The following is a 21,815-nucleotide window of genomic DNA, read 5'->3' on the forward strand; positions in this document are numbered from 1 at the left end:
CAAGGATATCATCCAAATGATTTGAAGCCTAAAACAGATCATTTTCAGTCTGTCACATTTTTCTATTAAGTGTTTTATTAAATCAAACCGTGCATGATGAACACACACAGATGTAATTGGAAAAAAGCTAGCTGGAGAACTGCTGGCTGCTTTGTCTTTTACATCTTATTGCTAATAAGGAGCAATTAAAACACTGAATGCAGCAGTTTAAGATTGAAATAAGCAATTAAGGTTGGAGAACCTTAACAAGCGAGACCACTAAAATGAAGCATTAAAATGTCACTTAAGCAATATGTGCTTCATCAGCAATAATTGAGTTCTCGTTAAGGAACTGGGTTGGAACAAAAACCTGCATATACTGTGGCACTCCAGGACCGACATTGCCTACCCCTGGTTTAGTGTCTCTGTACACACATTTTACTGTATACAATTTTTCTTGCATTGTACATATTTATTGCTGGTGGCCTGTCTGTCGTAATGGCTGTAACATATGTGATATCGGAGACACTCGATATCTTCAAAATAATATTTAGGTTTTACTGTATATAAACAGTGTGTTTACATACATAATTTCAATGAATCTTACCTAATATCTAAGAGAATACAAAGGGTTTATGCTGTATAAGTGTGCAGGAAATGTTTATAATAGTGTGGGAGAGTTTATAAGGGCCTAAAATATATAAAAATAACCATATGAACATATGGTTTTTACTTCACGGATTTTCACCTTTCGCGGGGGGTTCTGGAACGCAACCCCCGCGATCAAGGAGGGATTACTGTAATGGCACTGCCCACACAATGAGACTAGTCAATTAAATTTGCCTGCATGAACGCATCCAAAATTTGAAAAATGTCCTGACCTCTTGTCTCCTTCTGCGTTTCTTTACAGAATAAAACTTCCTTAACAAATTTTACATCTCCAAAAAATCTGATATAAACAATAAGATGTGCTACATCTGTGCTTTTGTCCAACTGCATTGGAAACCAAGGGCTGTTTTTTTATCCATTCCTGTTACATCCTCAGCCATGTCAGATATCCATCTACTGTACATGCAGTGTGGGTCTGACAAAAGGACAGTGTCAATTTTATGGGCAGCTTCCTCATCAAGCAATTCCTGTCTTTGGTGACTGGTAATATCAGATCTTCTTCAACTGTGTGAGCTTTCTTCACATAGGCAATGCAATGCCATCTTTGAAACCATTGCTTTTGGTGTGAAAGTGATTGTTTGTTTCACGAGCATTGCTACTTTACTTTGGAAAAAGTCAAAATGTTTCATAACATCAGCTGGATGCTTTTGTTCTAGATGTCTTTTGAATTTAGACAACTTTAGACATTTGTTTGACAGAACTTCTTGACAAAGAATGCTTTTGGGGTAATCAAGTCTGTCTTTTGTCTTAGCCAGCACAAATCCAAACTCTATGTGTTCTTGTGGACACTCAGGAACGTTACCTAATGGGATGTTTTTATAGTTGAAGGACCAGAGGAGAGAGTGCATATAGGGCATTATTTCCCCTGGATCACTAGGTGGCAGCCCAACTGGGTTGCTACAGTGCCACCAATTCCAGCAAGGCTTCATGGAAGTTGGAGTCTGGGACAGCCATGCTGGATTCCGGTGGTGCCAGCAGGGGTTGCTACAGAAGGCTGCAGAGCTTTCTACCTTACCTGGAAGTGCCCCCAGACCATGCTGTTGGGATACTGTAAGTACTCCTGGGTGTCTGAATAAAAGCAGCCAGCTGCTACTACTCTGGGAGCCAGATTCAGGAGGGAGAGAGACAAAGCTTGTCGGTGGAGGAGTGGAGGCAGAGAGAGAAAGAGAGAAATAGAAAAGAAAGTACTGTGTTTACGTGCCTACTTTGCTTTGTAGTGTACTGCTTTGGGGAGTGAGGGAGAGGCACTTTCCCACTAAAATAAACATCTGTGCTGAACTTGTGCTTGGTATCTGTCTGTGTCGGGTTTCAGTGGCTGGTGTGCCTCCTGCAGGCCACAGTATGAAACTTCATACTTTGTAGATTTAAATTTTGCTCTAGAATATGACTCATTTGATGAATTTACACTACAAGATGGGTTTTCTTCGGAATATTTCCTTTTTAAAAAACGGTACATCATTACGTATGTATTAGCATTCAAAGCACTATGCCTAGCTTGCTGTGAACTGCTTTAATTTCACAATGCAACATGTTTACGTTAACTGTTGCCTTTGACTAGCATTTGTAAAATGTGTTTATTAATAGGGGTAATTCCCAAGCACACTAATAAAGTGACAATGATATTATTACAATACCAGGTAAACCTGACAAATGCTTTAATATTTACAACTTGTTACATAAGGAACTCATCTGATTTTATTTTCCATATTTTGCAGCAGACCCCCTTACATATTCTTACGGACCCCAGTTTGGAACCACTGGCCTAATGTGACAGCTCACCCTAAATAGTCTGCAACTCATGCTGATAAAATCAAACTATTATAAATTGAAACTTTCTCCAAAGAGCAGGGAAGGAGTGGTGACACTGAGGCTAGGGATTTTTGCACTGGTAATCGGAAGGTTGCTGGTTCAAATCCCGTAAACGCCAAAAGTGACTCTACTTCGTTGGGCCCTTGAGCAAGGCCCTTAACCTGCAATTGCTCTGTCCTGGGTATGACAATATCTGCATCCAGCCCTGCAAGTAGGCCCTCCAACCTGCAGGGTTGGGGGTTGGTGGCAGAATTGGCACTCTCGCCACCATAAAAAAACCTCCTCACACTGGTTCTATTCAATCAGAACTAGTGTGCTGCTGAGGTGTCCATTGCACGGCTATGAGAGGTCCTAATCTGGGATCCTGAGGTGGTTTGTCATGTGGTGGGTGCGGCAATGCGCTGTATCAGCATGTGCTCCTAACCTCTCTCCAAAGAGCAATAAGGTGAGGCCTCTGCAAAAAAGCTAAGAATCAGGCCAGAATCCTGCCTTGTCTGCCTAGCAGAGACTCACCAGACTTCAGCCAGGTCCTATGAAAACTTATTGGGAGCAGCCCCAAAAAGGGGAAGCTGGTAAAACAACTGTAACAATTTCAGAAATATGTATCAAAAGCCCTACAAAAGGAGGATAACCTAAAAGTGCAGCTTGTGCAAAGAAGAGTATCAAAATATCTTTATGAATGAAAAGATTTATGTTAAAAAATTCAAAACTACAAAGAAAGGGCTTACAGGAGCTGAAAAGTGGCACGAAGTAGTTGCCCAAAGGCATTCCAAAGGCAAACAAGTTCCAATACATAAATCTATGAACAGAATCCAATAGACAGAACAGAAAAATCACAAAGGCCAGACAATTCAAGACAAAATAGCACAAAACTTAGCATGTTTCAAACAAACAACAACAGTTCCCACTAGACTGTAGCATTTTGCTTAAATGGCTTGAGGGATGGCCCAGGAGTGATACCATCAGGATAGTCTCACCTCTTGGGGCTCCACCCACAAAGAACAAGGAACATCAGTACATTTAAAAGTACAGTACACTATTGCAACATCTCATATGAAATCAACAGAAAAAACATAAAGATGTGAAACACAATAACTCAAAATTAACAAAAACAACAAAGCATCTAAAAATGCATTAATACATAACTCAAGCTGATTTGGTTTTGTCTTTGCTCGTATTGACAAGTTTGTGTGCCTTAGAATTAACAATGAATGCTCATCAAGAAGTGCAATGCATAGCATGTAGTGATGAGGAATAAAGAGAATGTGTGGGTGAACTTCGCAAACAGACAACCTTGACTTTATATATACTGTATATCTGACTTCATGTGTTTTGCACCCATGGACCAGAATGGAACTTAGCAGACCAGAGGGCTGGAGGAGGGTGGGGGGCAGCTGGCTATCTGTAAGGAACTAAAGTAAGGAGTGTGTTTGTTGTGTTTACGTAATGAGGAGCAAATATACCTCACAAAGTATCATGGGGCACTGGGAAAAAATGTTTTCCAAAACTGGTTGTTTAGTGAATTTGAAGCCAACAGGATCATATCATCTGCAAATAGCAGAGATGAAATCCTGAGATGAGTGAACTGGACACCCTCCACTTGTTGGCTGTGGCTAGAAATTCTTTCCATAAGAAGTTTGAACAGAATTGGTGACAGAGTGCAGCTCTGGCAGAATCCCACACACACAGGGAACAAACCTAGCTTACTGCTAGCAACGCAAAACCAAACTTTCACTCTGGCTGCACAGAAACCGAATAGCCAGCAAATGCAGGCCCAGTGCCCCATACTCCTAAAGCATCATATATTATACCCACTTTTCAAAAAATCTTTGCTGTTAGATGTGGTTCATTTTTCATTCAAGTATCTTTTGCAGACTCTGCATGGTGCAGATTGTTGCACACTCATTTTTAATATCTTCTGTATATATCAGTGAACTATGTTTAATCACCAGTTACTTTTAAATAGATGTAATGTCTGTCCTACTAGATGTGAGAGCTCACACCTAAGTTAACCCACACACTGATGAATGAGCTTATTGTGTAGAAGATCAGTTAAAGAGTAAAATACAGCTTTCAAACAAAGAGCAACCAGTCCAGCATATTAATCTAAGAAAGAACTCCTTATAAAATTCTGCTATTGTAAATTATAACACAGCTGTCAGAGATGCTGACTGGTTTTGAAATATTTCTTTTTCAGCTTGTTGATCGTGATTTACTTCTTGTAAAGTCATCTCTCATCTTTTTCCACCTCTGAGGTGGCCACCTAACCCGATTACCCAAATTAGCAACAACTCCCCCACCCACAATCCATATTCACATACCATTGTCTTATATTAGTTCAGAGAGATCACAGTCACACTATGTCTTAGTGTGTGCCTAACATGTCGGATTGTTGCTGATTTGAAGAGAAAGACATTTGACTTGCTGGAACTAAAGGTAATATTCAATGTATCAATGGTACACAGCTCTTTCTTACTCCTGGGCCTGTCTCATATACAGTAGTTCAAATATTGAATGTATTATGCATTTAAATGATAAAAATGAACAATTAAAACAAAGACGTTTTTATCTAATGAGTGGCGATATCACACATTCTGAATATACAGTAAGAGTACTGGTACTATGCATATGTCCCCATCATTTTTATAATAAAATAAATGTAAAACACTGAAGCACTTTCCTGCTGTGAAATATTGAAGAGACAATCTAATCACAACAGAGAAAAACATTTCACAGTGATTTTCCGACATTCTGTTTACCAGGTGACATGTATTTCTTTAGCAGGAAACAAGGGAAGACATGAATCATTACAAGTTCAGTATTAGCCTGATACAACATCTGACTGCAGAGCTACATGAAGACAGATAACACTGCATTCTCTTTCACGGAGCCATGGCATCTCAGCAAAAGACATTTTACTGACATTGTTCCACCTAGAGTAAAGCAAAGTTGAAGGTTTGTGTACTATGCTAGAGTAAAAAATATTTTAAAAAAGACAGAATAAGAAGTGCAGTGCATCAGGGATACAATCATCAGGAGTGCAGAATAGAAGCTGTAGTGGGAGAACTGCAATTATATTGGCCATTAGTGGGAGTGAAGTCCTAATAAATGTGTCAGAGAGCACTCTGTCCAACTCTTCAATCTCACATGGGCACATATACCCAAGAGGTTACACAAAAACTCATCGATTTTTTTGTCTTTAATGCATGTGTGATCCACAGTACAGATTGCTGAAATAAAAGCCTTTTAAGTAACAGCTGTGACTGAAACAGATGCTGGCCAAAGCAGATTTGTATGATGACAGACCTCAATTATACACTAAATGATCTTTTTTTTTTCCAGCATTTTATTATTGTAGATGATGACTAAGCCTTCTTTTGAGATGATCTTCTCTCTTTTAATTGCAGCTTCGCTATGACTCTGTGAATGATATTCTTAATTAAAGTAATATTCAGTTTGACTATGAACTTTAATCTGAATTGTCTTTCTTTCCGAAACATGAACTAAGATCAAAAACAGCTAGAAACCTCACAGTGGTCAGTAAGCAGGCATGTAGTCTGATCGGGCCAAAGCTGTCCATTCTTTTTAAAATGTTGTAAAACTTTGAGGAGAATCCCAAGAAAGTCTCCACTGATCTTCTTAATTACTCTATAAAATAATAAATTAGATAGATAACACTTTATTGGTCCCAAGGGGAAATTTTGCTTTTTACAGAAGCCCTTTAAATAAATAAATAAATAAATATGTATGTATACACACATAGTATGGGTTGAGCACACAACAAAATGACAGTCCAGTGAGGCAGTATGCAGGCATATTGCTGTTGGTACAGAATAGCGTTTCTTGACACACTTCTGCTGAATGACTTGTTGGCTAAAAGTCCTCAGTGGGTCAGAGAGGAGATGTGCAGCATTGTTCATAATGACACTCACTTTTCTTTTAATTCTCCCCTTCTCCTTCCTCCAGGGAGTCCAGAGTGCATCCCCTAACTGAGCCTTCCCTTTTAATTATCTTGTTGATTCGGTGGGTGTCTCTTGAAGTGATGTTACCAGCCCAGCACATCACAGCACAGAAATTTGCTTTGGCCATCACAAAGTTGTAGAAGTTGTGATGGACGACTGTTCCCACATTAAAGGAAAAATGGCCTGCTCTGCTCTTTCTTACAAAGTTGCTCTGTGTTTTCAGACCAGTCCATCCTGTCACTAATGTAGATCCCCAAGTACTTGTAGGAGTGTGCCCCCTCTACATCCACTCCTTGAATAGTGACCGGACATAGAAACTCTTTGGTGCAGCAAAAGTCAATAACCAGTTCCTTAGTTCTGCTGCTGTTTAGATGCAGACAGTTCTCTTTGCACTAAGAAACAAAGTTGTCCACCTGACTCCTATACTCGGTCTCACTCCCCTTATCAATACACCCCATGAATGCAGCATCATCTGAGAAATTCTGCCAGTGATATGACATGGTGTTACAGCATATTTATAAAAATTGAAATGTGAAAAGAAATTACAGCAAGACAATTGCATTTTTGAGAACACCTCTTGTTTATGGAATTTCTTTTGCAGAAACACTTCTCTATTTTATGCTATTGTATGTAATGACATTACATACATGAATGTGGGACTTTATAGTGGCACCAATGTTCTTTTGTAATCAAATGTTTATTAAATTGAAATAGGAATAACAGGAAATATAGGAACCTCAGTGTGATCACCCCTATACACCAACACCCTCTACATGGCTGAAACCACGCCAATGCATCCCTGTCTAACCTCAGACAAAAGGTACGGTCTTTGTGTATAACTAATGTTTCTGTGTTGAGCCACAAAAGACTGTCAAATTCCTGTATTGTTTTAAATTTTCGTTGGGATCAACGACACAGAGGTTTTCCCTTCTGCCTTATAGTTTGAAGGTTGAGTCCTGGCTTACTAACATTCTGTATAAAGCTTGAACATTCTTCCCTAGGATTTTCCACTGCTTTGCCAAAGATGTGCATATTAGGATACTTAGAGTTTTCGTTATGGTACAGTGTAAATGTGTGCATTGGTGGGTACTTCTGCTATAAGTTCAATTCTTGTCATTTATTGTTCAAACAAATTATAGCAACCTGGGATTCAAAATGTTCCAGAAAATTAAAATGACAGCTTTTATGAGATTTTGAAACAATGTAAACCAGTGAAAAAATATTTGTTCACAACATACTTGACTTATTGAATATGTTAAACTTTTAATTCACTTCTGTAATGGCTTTTGTTGATTAGATGCTTACAATTGTAGCACAGTAGTGGCACAATTAGCTCTGCTGCCTCACAGATCCCAGAGACAGATTTTGATTCCTGGGCCAACTCACTGTTTGCTTGTTCTGCCCATGTCTGTGTGGATATTTCTCCAGGTCCTCTAGTTAGTTGTCCCAAAGATCTATGTGTTTCCTAAATAGCAAATCCAAATTGTTTATTGGTTAACTTTGAGTGTGCAAATGTCTTCTGCAATAGTCACTTTGTCTAAAGTTCTAGGACTGACCCTATAAGAGGATTAAGCAGGTCTGAACATAAATGGATTGTGATTTCAACAAGTGTCAGCATCTATTTATTGTTTTAAATTACTGGACAATTTAGTATTATGGTTTGAAAAAGGTTAGGATGATGCTTTTAGTTTTATTGATTTTATATCATTTGTACATAATTACCAGAGGTGGTGCTTCAGCACATTTGGACTCGGATCAGATGCTAGTCTTGTGTCTTCCCTTGGGATCTGACCCCTCTTAACATTTGACTTTCAAAATAAATGGGATCTTCAAAAATGATCATTTCAAGTTAACATGTGACTCTTAGTAGGTTGATTAATTTTTATTTAAAAAATAAGGAAAGAAGCTTGTACTTATTAAATATCTAGGCTGTATATACAGTAAAATAAAAGTTGCCTTCTTCCTTACTGGCATGGAATGGCACCTTTTCAACAATGTGGCGATGCTCACAGTAAATTAAAAGTGCCAAAAGTGAAAGAAGCAAGCAATGTAAATAAAAACAAGATATTTTGTATTTTTTGGAAACAATATACCATATTCAGTTTTCAACTTTTCTTAGGAATTAAAAACAAAATTTTTATTATCTTAATGAATCAGCTTTTACTAACCTGTTTTTGGAGCATTATCTTTTCCTAAGCTTGAAATTATTCTTCATAACATAAAGGCAAGTATTATTTCATCTTCTTTGAATTGTGCTCTGAATAAGACATCACAAACCTCCCCTCATGTGTGTGAGATATTCTTTCATGACAAGATGACTTTTTATTTATTTGAATTTCAAGATCATAAACCGTTGCTGTATTTTACACATTAAAGTATTAGTTGTCTCATTATTTCTCACTGATTTAGTTTAGATGTACATTATTCTCTTTTATGATGAATGACTTAGTGGCTCTTTGTAGAACAGAGGAGGAAAGCTAAACAGCATTACCACAGCATGGATGATTAAACAACAGGTCCAGTAACAACACAAGCATGTCCTGGGAACCCTTAGATTGGATTAAAGCATTGTGGTCTTTACACTGCAAGTGCTCTTGGGGAAAAGTCAGAATTTATAATCCTCTTACAGTTGTCATTATTGTCTTACATTCCATGTGCTACAAGGATTTCAATCATATGATATATTGGTGTAGTTGAACAAAGGTTAACCTGGGCATATTTACTCAGAAACATTTTTAAGAAATATCAAAAATCTACTTTTAAAAACAGAAGCCGTAACAATCACCTGCAAGATTATCTGTATAAACTGTAACATTTCCAATATAAGGCTTATTAGGAAGTATAATTAATCCCATTTTCTTCTTTTCCCATATGCATACTATTAAAAGAGAAAGAATTTATTTAAACAACAGTACAATAAATTAATGAAGCACCTTCTTAACTTTATGTGGGACAAATGACATAAGTGTCTCTCAGAATTTGCATAATGATACTTCTTCTCAGTTGTTCATGAAACAAGTCATTTGTTTCTGTCCAGTTCTTTTCCTTCACCTCTATTTCTCTTTGACAGCAACACATTGTCACAACTGCCTAGGTTTTAGACCTTCAAGTTCATCTATTGTCAAAAGCACTCTTCTTCAGTCTTTTCTATTGGCTGTATATGGTATATAAGATCAGAACATTCAAACAAAGGCCACTATATAGTCATACTCTAGATTATCTGCGTAGTTAATGACGGCTTTGTTGATCCCCCTTCTGAATCTAGGATATACCTTTCTCCATAGCCTACAACACTGGCCAGTAATCCATCTTTGTGTAGAGGGTATGTTTAAGATAGCTACATACAAAAATGGTTTTCTTGCCATTGGGCTGTAGTTGCTTTCCCCCTGCTGCTCATTTGGGGGAATCGGGTTATACATAAAGACCGTACCTCTTGTCTGAGGTTAGACAGGGATGCATTGGGGTGGTTTCAGCCATGTAGAGGGTGTTGGTGTATAGGGGTGATCACACTGAGGTTCCTATATATCCTGTTATTCCTATTTGAATTTAATAAACATTTGATTACAAAAGAACATTGGTGCCACTATAAAGTCCCACATTCATACACACCTGCTATACAGATGTGTGTTAATCAATAATTTGTGTCACTGGTAGCTTTGATCAGTTATACTTGTGGATCCACTTGTTGATGCTGGATGATTGTCCTGAACAAAAAAAGCTCTTTTGAAAGGAGCCAGTTTTACTCTGCCAACCTTGAACATTTAGACTGCATAATGCATTTGGAGAACCCTTGCTATTAGTGCAGAGTTTTCTATTTTAGGCCAACTGAAGATAATTCAAATCCAAGTTTAAGTTTATGTTCACATTTACATGGGTACGCTAAATGTAAAAGTGATTAAAATAGAACTATTTACAGCAGCATGACATGGCGACACAGTGTTCAATTATGTGATCTCACAGCTCGGGACAATGAGGTTTGATTCCTGACTTCTCATCATGTATTTTCTGTTTTTTTGTTGTTCACATCCTAAAAACATTCACCTTCTCTTAAGATGCAGATGTAAAATAGCCTTATATGAATTAAATGTTGAAGTTTATGTGATGGATTGACAGGGCTGATTTCTGTCTTGCTCCTAATGCTGCCAGGATATGCTTTTGTTTCCAAAAAATGGCCTGAACACAATGTGATGCAGTGAGTTATTGGCATTTGTCATCTCCATCAGTTACATGGTGAGGGCTATAATAAATTCAGGCAGATTAAAAAAAAAACTTTTCCTGGTTCTCCAGCATGTGAGTGGAGGTAGTAAATGTTGCCCCATTGGGTGTTAGGAGCAGGTGGTGTGTATGTATGTTTTCCTTTCACTTGGTGGCTGGGGACACAAGCACAATAGGTGGTTCATTCAGAGTGTTGCTTCGTTAACATGGGTGAGAACGAACCTTTTGGGGATGGGTTTTTGACCGATCACACTGCACCATCAAACAGCTTTCAAAAATGAAAGAAATACACCGTCCAATAACTAAGGTTTAATAGTACAGGATCAGCTGAAAATGGAAGTGTGTAAGGCACTTATTACATGTTATTTGGAGGCTTTAAAGCCAGGTCTTTTAAGTGCTCTTCTGCTCCCTCTCTGTCTGTCTGTCTTGTCCAGACTGACTCCTGCTCTGCTCCAGCCCCTGATTCTGTTCCTCTTCAACTGAACGCTCCCAAGGAAGACACCTTTGACATCTTTTAATCTGAAGGGTGATTGTTGAAGTGTGGCAAACAACTAGGAAGCTGTCGAGTTTGCTGTGTGTTTGAATAAAAGCTCCAATACGGAATAAAGCCCAAATACTGATCCTTTAAGTACCAGAATAAAGTTCTCTTTGCCCAGTTCTCCCCTGCCTGACTTTTTTGTGGCAACTCAGAAGCCCAGGCACGACAATATATAAATCATTTTGTGTTACACCTTGCCTGATGAGGCCTTAGCTGCCTCGAAAGCTTGCATTTGTAATCTGTTTAGTTAGCCAATAAAAGGTGTCATTTCACCCTAATTTCTCCTGTATCAATCTATGGCTAACCCGGTACAACACTCTACTGCTATATAAATCATTTTAACATTCTCAAAGCTGTGCATGGAGCCTATTGTTTTCACACGGTTTGATTGCCTTTCCTCATTGCTATGCTATTTCCGTTTACATTTTTTAAGTTCTGACCGTCCAATCAATGATAGTTAATGACAGACTAAGAAAGCAGTTGAATTCAGATTAATTAACCACTTTGACAGCTATGTTTATTTTTTATCTCCTTTTGAAACATATACCATCTAATCATTAAATGGCAACTATTAAATGGCCCAAAAGAGGCAGCAATGTTGTTTGCCTGATGTACTCCTTTAAGGCTGGTTCTAGCTATCATGTTCCACCGATCTTGAAACAAAACGAGCTGGTTCAGAAATTGATTGAATGAATAAAAAAGCTTAAATTTATTTATGTACCTGTATTTTTTGCAAACAAAAAGAGAATATGTGCAGTGTTTATTTATAACATCACCTTATAATCCCACTTAATAGAAGCAATTCTACTTTATTGTTGACACATGGTTGCCATTTTAAAGGTTCCTTGTTATATGTAAGGTAAGGCTACATTAAGTACAAATAATAGGAGAATAAAATTAGCTAATATTAAAATTAAATTATATTGTCATCTGCTATAAAACAAGCCATAATATGTTTCATGTTTCACTCAAATTTCTTTTTTCAGAGTATAATGGGTCTGAAAAAAATGCTTTATGGTTTAAAATATACACATGCTAATAATTGACATGGTGGAAAAATAAATGATACATTGGTGTGCAGTATTATAATTCCATTTTAGAGAACCGATGTAATTGTTCATCCAATGTTTCACACGTAACGTAAAAAAAAACATTTGAAAGACCATAGGCAATACTAAATAGTATCAACTATGCTGTAGATTAAATGTATAAAGCAATTACATACTCTGTGCTGCACTGTTTGAAATCGTTCTTGTTACAGTGAAATTATTCTGGTCATGGTACTTGTCCAGTGTTCATTATTAAATGTAATGTGATGCCCAGAGCACAGCACAGTTAAAGTAACTGCTCATGTTACAAATTGACTGTCAGACAAAGGTGAAGACAAGGATTTAAAAGTATCTCATCAAAGAGGCACTGTGAGCATATGTCAGAGTAACAAAGTTGGTCATGTTTATAGACTGTTTCAAGATATCCATCAACTCTGAGAATCAGTGGTGACAAAGAAATAATGCTGCCACTAAATAATATAACTTACCTGCAATAATTTGACAGATTGAGATGAAAACATTTAGTTGAAGCAGACAGGGTAAATCACATAATCATTCAATTAGAGAACAGTCTGAACCCACTTCCTCACATGTAAAAGATACCACTGTCAAAACTGACTCTACAATCCACTTTTCTTATGTGTTATCTGGGAATTATGACTGTACTTGTCCAGACAAAGGTGAAATTGGATCTTTTCTGCCTGGAGGACAGTGAGTAGCTTTATAATTCTTTTGTCACACATTTATATAACATGAGCAAAAAATAGAACAATTAAATACACTTTTGTCAATCAGCATTGCTTAGACTGTCAGTACTTTTCTTTCGTCATTGTATTCCCTGCAATGTTAACTGTTCATAGGGATGGACTGCATTAGGGAAGACATAATTATAATGTATATTCCTAAAACAAAAATATTGAAGTAGGTGCAACTACAAGATTTTAAAATGTCCCATTATATTAATCACCACTAGGTTGTAGCATAAAGCTTAACATTTAAATAATTATTCTTATTTAGTATTTATTATTATCTTAATTCCTATTACTGCTTCATCTAAAACTGCTTTTTCAATTACAAGGTTATGGTTAGCTGGAGATTATCCCAGGACCATCAGTCACAAGGTTGGGTTCACTCACATGTACATACACAGCTAAAATGTGTAATCTAGATAGACCAATAAATAACATAACATTGACAGACTCACTTAATCCAATTCATAGTCATGGGAGGGCATACGCCTATAGGAGCATAATCTGGATAAGCAAGAACCTACCCTGGACTGGGCACTATTGAACTGCAGAGCCTACCCATGTTCTTCATGGAACAAGAACTGCCAATTAATTTAGAATGTACATCTTTGTGATTTGGATTGAAGATCTGAGTAATCGGATAATTTCTAATACAGACACAGGTATAAATGTGCAAACTTCCAATAATCAGTGACTAGGTATGGGATTTGAAGCCAGGACACTGGATCTGTGAAGTAGTACAGTTTCTAAAATCCACACCTCCACCTGCTTTCTCAAACTGTTTCCTCCAGTCAGAAAAACAAAGACCAAGAGAACATACTAATACTATCAATACAATACAGGACGCAATCCAAGATACTCCAGTCCGTTGCATACTTATTCATGCAAGAATACTTGACAGTCACCATTTAAACTGACATGGGCATCTTTGGAATATGGGAAGAAATCCAAGTCCTCAGAAGAAACCAGTGTGGACATGGCTGTGCAAACCTCACCTAGGCAATGACCAGGCTGGAAATTCAGTTCAGGACTCTGAATCTTTCAGGCAGAACTAATAACTGTGGCAATATGCTGTCTTTCAATAATATTAACCAAACAGTTGATTTTTATTTTTTCATAGTACTTTTCATAGCATACTGTCACAAAGCACTTCACCAAGCGCACAGGAACACAATTCAAATCAGAAATATATAACATGCAATAAAAAATCATTAAACTTCAATATAATGCACAGTAAAACTGACACTGTATAAAGCCTATAAAAATAAAATTTAAATAAAAGTACATAAAAGTAGATGAATGGTACAGTATATCAAGAGATAAATATGATTAGTATTTTCATTGAGAAACTAAATTAAGATTTGTCTGATCTCAAATGCAAGAGAAATAACTTGGTTTCCAAGGCATGACTGGAATGATTGAGCCTCATGGACACACACAGAAAGACAGTTCCAGAGAAAAAACATCCAGAAAGTGAATGGAGTATTTGCCTAAAGTTGTATAATGAGGCGTTGGAATAGTGAAAAAAGATGGAATGAGATGATCTCAAGTGTTTGGCAGGTGGATAAAGTGTCGGCAATGATGACAGGTAGTGTTGGGTGATAGAATTTACAGCTTGGCAAGTCAGTAGCAGCTAACAGTTATATAGCTGGGCAATTTTTTATTTGCTCAGTCCGAATGCTTGCTCTGTCTTCCTTTGTTTATAGAAAGCATTTATTATTTAAATAGATATTCATTTAATTAAACATATTATCTAAAGTTTTATGTTTGGATAATTTATTTTTAATATTATTAAAAGCATACCTTCAATAACTACAAACTAATTTTATTAAAAACATATGTCATGGCATTTCTAGGAGAGACACAAAAATAATCTTATTTTAATAACACTAAAAGGACACATATTCTTACTATTAATAAGCCATTAGCTATCACTGGGGGTTCTAATTACTGCTTGACATTTCCTACTGAGTTACCTACCTTTAAGGAGGAAACTAATGTAATTAAAGTTCTGCAATTCCACAACTCTTTAACATCAACTGCTGCTTCAAATTTACATTCATTAAGTTTCAGCAAACCATTCTGTTTAAATTATAAATACTAGCAATACATAAATTTGATATATACCAAATGGCCGGTTTATCAGGTACACCAACTTATCCGCAAGATGCTCTCTCATTTGCCCTCAGACAAGTTTGAATTAGCTGAAACTTAGGCAAAATATGAGTATAAAGTGAAGCATTTTTAATAAAATAAAAAATATCGAGTTTTAAAATGGAGGTGATGGGGCCCTAAGCCAAAAGCTTTAAAACTTACTGAAATACATCCTTTTTTCAAGCCAAGGATGTTATTGAGTATTAATCTGCATCTTGAGTTTTCATGCATGTTGTAAAACATAATCATTTTGTTTTAGGAAGGGAAAAAAACAAAACATTTTTATGAGATTCAGCCATTTCAAAGGAGTTTGTCTGTGCACTTCACCCTGCTGATTATTCACCTCCATGCTAAGTTTTCAGTCCCAGGTTCATGGCTTCCTCTAGCATATCCATTTTACCTTGCCACTGTTATAATTGACATTATTGAGTATTGCTGGCGGGAGTGAATGGCTGCTCTGTAGACAGCTAGACAATGATTACCCAAAAAAATACACATTTACAGACACTCACAATTTTTCACTATGTGTGATGAAGACGATCAAGGACAAATCTGAAAAATCTGTCATTGTTCCAGTTATTTGGGTTGTAGACCATAGTCATATTGGCTGATTAAATGTCTACTGAGTAGAAACAGTGAAAGTTAATAAGTAATTTTACTTACCAAAAAAAATAGTTTTCCGCTGTTAACGTATTATCCCATCCTAAGCAAAACCAACTCAGCATGCAATATAAAATTTGATAATTGGTGTGTGGTGTTTCAGTCTATTTCATTGTGATTTAGTCTTGTTGCATAAGTTTCTCATGTTGCGAGTGTGTTTTTATCATGGCAAACACGTGACACTCCACAGATAGTGTGTAATGCAGAGTGTTGATTGGCATTGTGAACTTAGTATCGACAGGGAGTTGACCTGTGCTTTTCAAATGTCTATGGGCTTTGATAAAAAAAAAATGTAGTGTAATGTAATCAGTTAATTTATTTATTGTCATGTATACTAAATATGGAACTCCTATGTACACATTTCACTGGCATGCACCACGCTGCACTTAGTGTGATTCTTGGCCCACAGGCTATGAATAAATAACAAAACAAGGCAATAGAAGAAAAGCAGACCCTGCCACAAACAAAATAACCAAGGATGACATTAAAATGTTTTTCACACAAGTTGCAGTAATTACTACACAGTTTGCACCAACGTCCATGTGGAGAACAGAGAAGATGGCACAGGATGGAAGGAGCAAGCCACAAGTAAAAAGTACAATGTTCAAAGACAGCATAGTCACAGACACAGCAGAAACCAACAATGTACGATACTTGCAACAACAAACAGTTTGTTTTCTTTCCTTGATGTGGACATGCATCTGAGTTTGCACCAAGGCTGACTAGAATGATGATGCAATATGGAACTTAATTGTAAATGAAGTGCTGTTTAGGAAAAATGATTTGAGTGCAAATCTGCTGTTAAGCTTGTGTCCATAAGTGATTCAGTATTGGAAACAGCACTGCTTATAAAAAATATGTATTGCGTACACATGGCATAATAAACAAAAATGTGATTTGAGACCAAATATGCTGCTGGGGCTGGTGCATGTTATGAATCATGAAGAGTCTCTATAGTTTGAGAGCAGATACATATTAAATGCTCTGACACTGTTTCAGACACTCGTTTCAGCAGAGTATCAGTTTGGCAGTACATAACTGGACATGTCACAGAACTGGACAGAATAAACAAAGTAACTGTGCAGCCTGAAGCTGCAGTCATAGTGATAAGTGTTGATGCATCTGTGGAAAATCTCCATCCACGACGGCCACTGTGAGCAGACAAGCAGGTAGGAAACCTTACCTCAAGAAAATTGTACTAAGAATCTATGGGAAAATGTATTACTTCTAGTTTACTTTTGTTACCACAAACAAGCCTCAGGAATGCAGAAGGCATGTATTCATAAATCGAAACCTTTGCCACTTCAAAGTGGATATATTTGATAAGTTTTAAGGCTTATACTGTTATATTTGGACCCTGTCTCATAATCTTAATTTTCAAAAGTTTAGTTTTTTTTTTTTATTTATAAAAAACTGCTTTCCTTTAGAAAACAATTTCATGTGGCAAATTAATATATACCATAAGTGTGAAGAAATAACTTTGACTTGAAAAACACTAAACTTATTCTTTTAAGACAAAAATGATGTTGTCCAAGTCAGTTTTGTTCCATAGTTGTTTTTGAGATGGTTTTTGATCTTTAATCTGAATACCTTCTTCCTTCTCAATGCACAAACGTGTGATGGAATTGAGATCTGACAGTGGACTCTCATATTTCCTTGTTCCAGTTGTTACTTGCACCTTTTTGAAAGCACATGAAAATCCTGCTATTTTGTGGGTAATTTACAGCAGAAAAGGAAAAAAATACAAGACCAAAAACTGAATGGTCTTCCTTCTATCAAATCCCGTTCAGGGGTATTTGGAGCTAGACGCTAGTCCAAATGCATCATCTGCAAAGCAGGAACTGACCTACAGTGCAGGAGTATGCAAAATAATGGAAATGGCTCCTCATCCAGGATTGGTTTCCACCTTGTGTTCAATGCTGAGGGGACAGGATTCTAAAATGCAAAATTGGATTAGCAAGTTAGAAACTGGATAGAAAAAAAATTGTGTGCTCTTAAGAAAAATCTGCATAGGAAACAAAACACAATATAGTGTTTGCCAAAGAAAGAACAGCCATTATTTGAAAAAGAATGAATATCTAGTGTAGTGGAAAAGAAAGCTTATTAGTGCTCTAAGTAAACAAACTCCACAGGAGATCTAGTGTTTAGCTTTGCTATTCTGGCTTTGTCCTTTGTGTTCCTCCATTTAGAATTTTTTTTTTTGATTTAGATATCGGTGTTAAAAAAATGTTTACTGGTTTTGACCTGAAAATAAATAGCTACTTAATGCTTGTCTAGTGAACAGAAAATGTAACTTCTCTGACTTAAAACGGTTTATCCTTTCCCCTCTATTCAGTTACATAGTGACAACAAATATTGGGCTGAGTTCACTGCCATGTTCCTGGGACCACTGCATTACTTTGCTGGCCTGATGTGTTTACTTAAAAAGGCCAAAATGCATTTGTATATAGCATGAAGGTTTTGTGGAGAACGGATTGGAATATAAGTAAAGTGGTAGAAGACAATATGCAGGTGCTAAGATACCCTGGTGAGCTTATTCCCCAACATAGTGATGGCCCTAAGCTTAGTTACTTTTTGAGCAGAAGACGATGCAATTTGCAAGAACCCCCACACAGATAACTGACAAGACAGTTCTGTTGGTTTATCAATGGCAACTTGCCACTGCGAATAATGGTAAGGTCACCTGGAGTTGGCCTCACACTTTAAGAGGGACTACTAGATCTAGCTATCTGGCCTCAGGAGTTCTCTGTGGCTCTCCTGACTCTGGAGTGTTCCCAGACCATTCTTTGGAAAGACTTTCCATGGACGGCACGGTGGCGCAGTGGGTAGCGCTACTGCCTCGCAGTTGGGAGACCTGGGAACCTGGGTCCTCCCTGCGTGGAGTTTGCATGTTCTCCCCGTGTCTGCGTGGGTTTCCTCTGGGCGCTCCAGTTTCCTCCCACATTCCAAAGACATGCAGGTTAGGTGGATTGGCGATTCTAAATTGGCCCTAGTGTGTGCTTGGTGTGTGGGTGTGTTTGTGTGTGTCCTGCGGTGGGTTGGCACCCTGCCCAGGATTGGTTCCTGCCTTGTGCCCTGTGTTGGCTGGGATTGGCTCCAGCAGACCCCCGTGACCCTGTGTTCGGTTTCAGAGGGTTGGAAAATGGCTGGATGGATGGACTTTCCATGGATGGTGCAAAAGAAGAGAAGTTGGATTTAGGAGGATTAATGGAAACAAGCAATCTCTTAGTGGTAGAAAGAGAGGCCAAAAAATGAAAGACAGAGGTTAGAAGAGCAGTAGGAAACCCATCAATTTTATAAAACAGGCCGTACATCCTATCAGAAAGATAAGAGACTTATTGTTAAGTCAAAGCCAGGGAATCGTAGGTTTATTACTGTATTTTTTAACCTTTTATTAACCTGATCACTTCTGCATTGTATTGTGCCTTTTATCATAACAAAACACATTATTGTGTCCCTGGCCTCCTTGGCATATTTGGGTTAGGGGTTAGCCCAAGAGTTACTCCTGTAGAGTACACGATTCTATTTAAATGAGCTTATCAAATAACTCCTGAAGAACCTGGCAATGTTAAGAAAAAGGTATAGCTGAAATGTGTATGCAGATAAGCCATTCTCACGCAATAATTTCATTCTATAACTTCATTATTCATAGGGTAAAAGTCATGTGGAACATTCACTTTACTTTCTCTCCGTTTGTGTCAACATGTTAGGCGAGACAGGCTAGGTCATCCAATCTTTAGCAACTTTTTCTAACTTTGCAGAGGGAATTCCAAATTGCTTCCAGGCCAGTTGAATGATATAATCCCACTGCCATGCCATAAATTAATTAATGTGATTACTGATGCAATTAATTTCCTTTAGTTTTTCTGAACTGAAGGCATAGAAGGTGAATACCTTCGTCTTTCATCGTGTGTTTATATGAATTATATACTGAATTTCACCTTCTCTCTCTTAATATAAATGTCACTAACAAAAAAGAATTAAACAAGCATTAAAACAAATGACTGTGTTCTGTAGTTATTTAGTATGCTTTAGGAGTTTGCTCTTTTATTCCATTAAGGGTAGATACTAATAAATTCAATTTAAAGGACTTTGAGGAAATTTTCCCTTAGAATTTGAAAAAGCTGTTCTATACTTGTGTTCTTTAACTTCCAGAAAGTGCCACAATAATCACAAAAGTCTGTGTTTGTTTTTGAATAAATATCTTTAGATGGATAGAATGAGTCACATACTTGAACTGGTTTCTTTTACTTTTGCCAAATTTTAAACCGCATAGTTTATCATGTCTCCTCTATTTTATACAGTTAGCATCTCTTTGATGATTTCTTTATTTGCAGCCTTTCATGCTGAGATCTCCCTTGTTAGCTCACAAATAAGAAATGCACTGCAGAAGTTTAACTCCAACAGCAGCCACTGATGGTGGGTAATAGATTTCTGTATAGTAAAATATGCAGTACAATTCTAGCTTCTTTGTGCTTCACTAACTATGGTATCTTATTGTGAAGCAGAAAAAAAGCTCTCATTGTCAAAGGATTTTTATGAAAAGAAAACTGAAATCCCTGCTGATCACAAACTACCCAGTTTATGTTTGAACTTTCATAAAACCTGCAATCTCCATATTATGCTTCTTTATATCTTAATGGAAAGCTCAGATTTGGGCTGAAAATAAAAATACTAGATTTACTCACATTTTCTACAGGTATAGTATAAATTGTCTAGCATGTCAAACAATGGTGCACTTTGAAATGACTGGAATTTGTATTACTGGCAGAGAGCACTGCTTTTCTAGGATTTTAGATGATATGGAGGCTTAAGGGTGCTACGTTAATACGTGCATATAAAATGAGTTAATTTCAGCAAAAGAATATGAATGTGCTTGGCACAACACAAACATGCCAAAGTTTGAAGGTGCAGCAGAGCATTTTCGCTGAGCACATTAATTTTAACAAACGTCAGACTCTAATTGGAGTATGGAATCTTTAATATTGTATTAGGAAAATGCGAGCAAAAATATTGAATGGCTTGTAAATAAAATATAGCATTTAGCTCTGTTCTACATTAAAAAATAAGTTATAGTAAATAATTTAATATTTTTCAGATGATTATACTTGATCTGATTGAAAATTATATCTCTTGCATACATAATTATTCAACATCCAACCAGAGTTCAATTTCGAGAACTTTCTTCATCCAGTTTCTGGGTGTTAGGGGGTGGCATTAAGCAAAAAACAACAAAAACCAGCAAATGGACACATAGACCAGCTGAATAAAAATGGAGGCTGGCATAAAAGGTTGAATTCCCATAGAAATGCTACAGGACCTGCCAAAGGTTGTGTAACAAGCAGGAGTCAGAGACAATAATTAGGTAATTTATAGGTAAGGTAGTCAGTAACACTTTTCAAATTTTATACCATCTTTATATACAGTGCATCTGGAAAGTATTCACAGCACATCACTTTTTCCACATTTTGTTATGTTACAGCCTTATTCCAAAATGGATTAAATTCATTTTTTTCCTCAGAATTCTACACACAACACCCCATAATGACAATGTGAAAAAAATTTACTTGAGGTTTTTGCAAATTTATTAAAAATAAAAAAACTGAGAAATCACATGTACATAAGTATTCACAGCCTTTGCTCAATACTTTGTCGATGCACCTTTGGTAGCAATTACAGCCTCAAGTCTTTTTGAATATGATGCCACAAGCTTGGCACACCTATCCTTGGCCAGTTTCGCCCATTCCTCTTTGCAGCACCTCTCAAGCTCCATCAGGTTGGATGGGAAGCGTCGGTGCACAGCCATTTTAAGATCTCTCCAGAGATGTTCAATCGGATTCAAGTCTGGGCTCTAGCTGGGCCACTCAAGGACTTTCACAGAGTTGTCCTGTAGCCACTCCTTTGATATCTTGGCTGTGTGCTTAGGGTCGTTGTCCTGCTGAAAGATGAACCGTCGTCCCAGTCTGAGGTCAAGAGCACTCTGGAGCAGGTTTTCATCCAGGATGTCTCTGTACATTGCTGCAGTCATCTT

This window comes from Erpetoichthys calabaricus, chromosome 10 (assembly GCF_900747795.2).
Source record: "Erpetoichthys calabaricus chromosome 10, fErpCal1.3, whole genome shotgun sequence".
Lineage (NCBI taxonomy): Eukaryota > Metazoa > Chordata > Cladistia > Polypteriformes > Polypteridae > Erpetoichthys > Erpetoichthys calabaricus.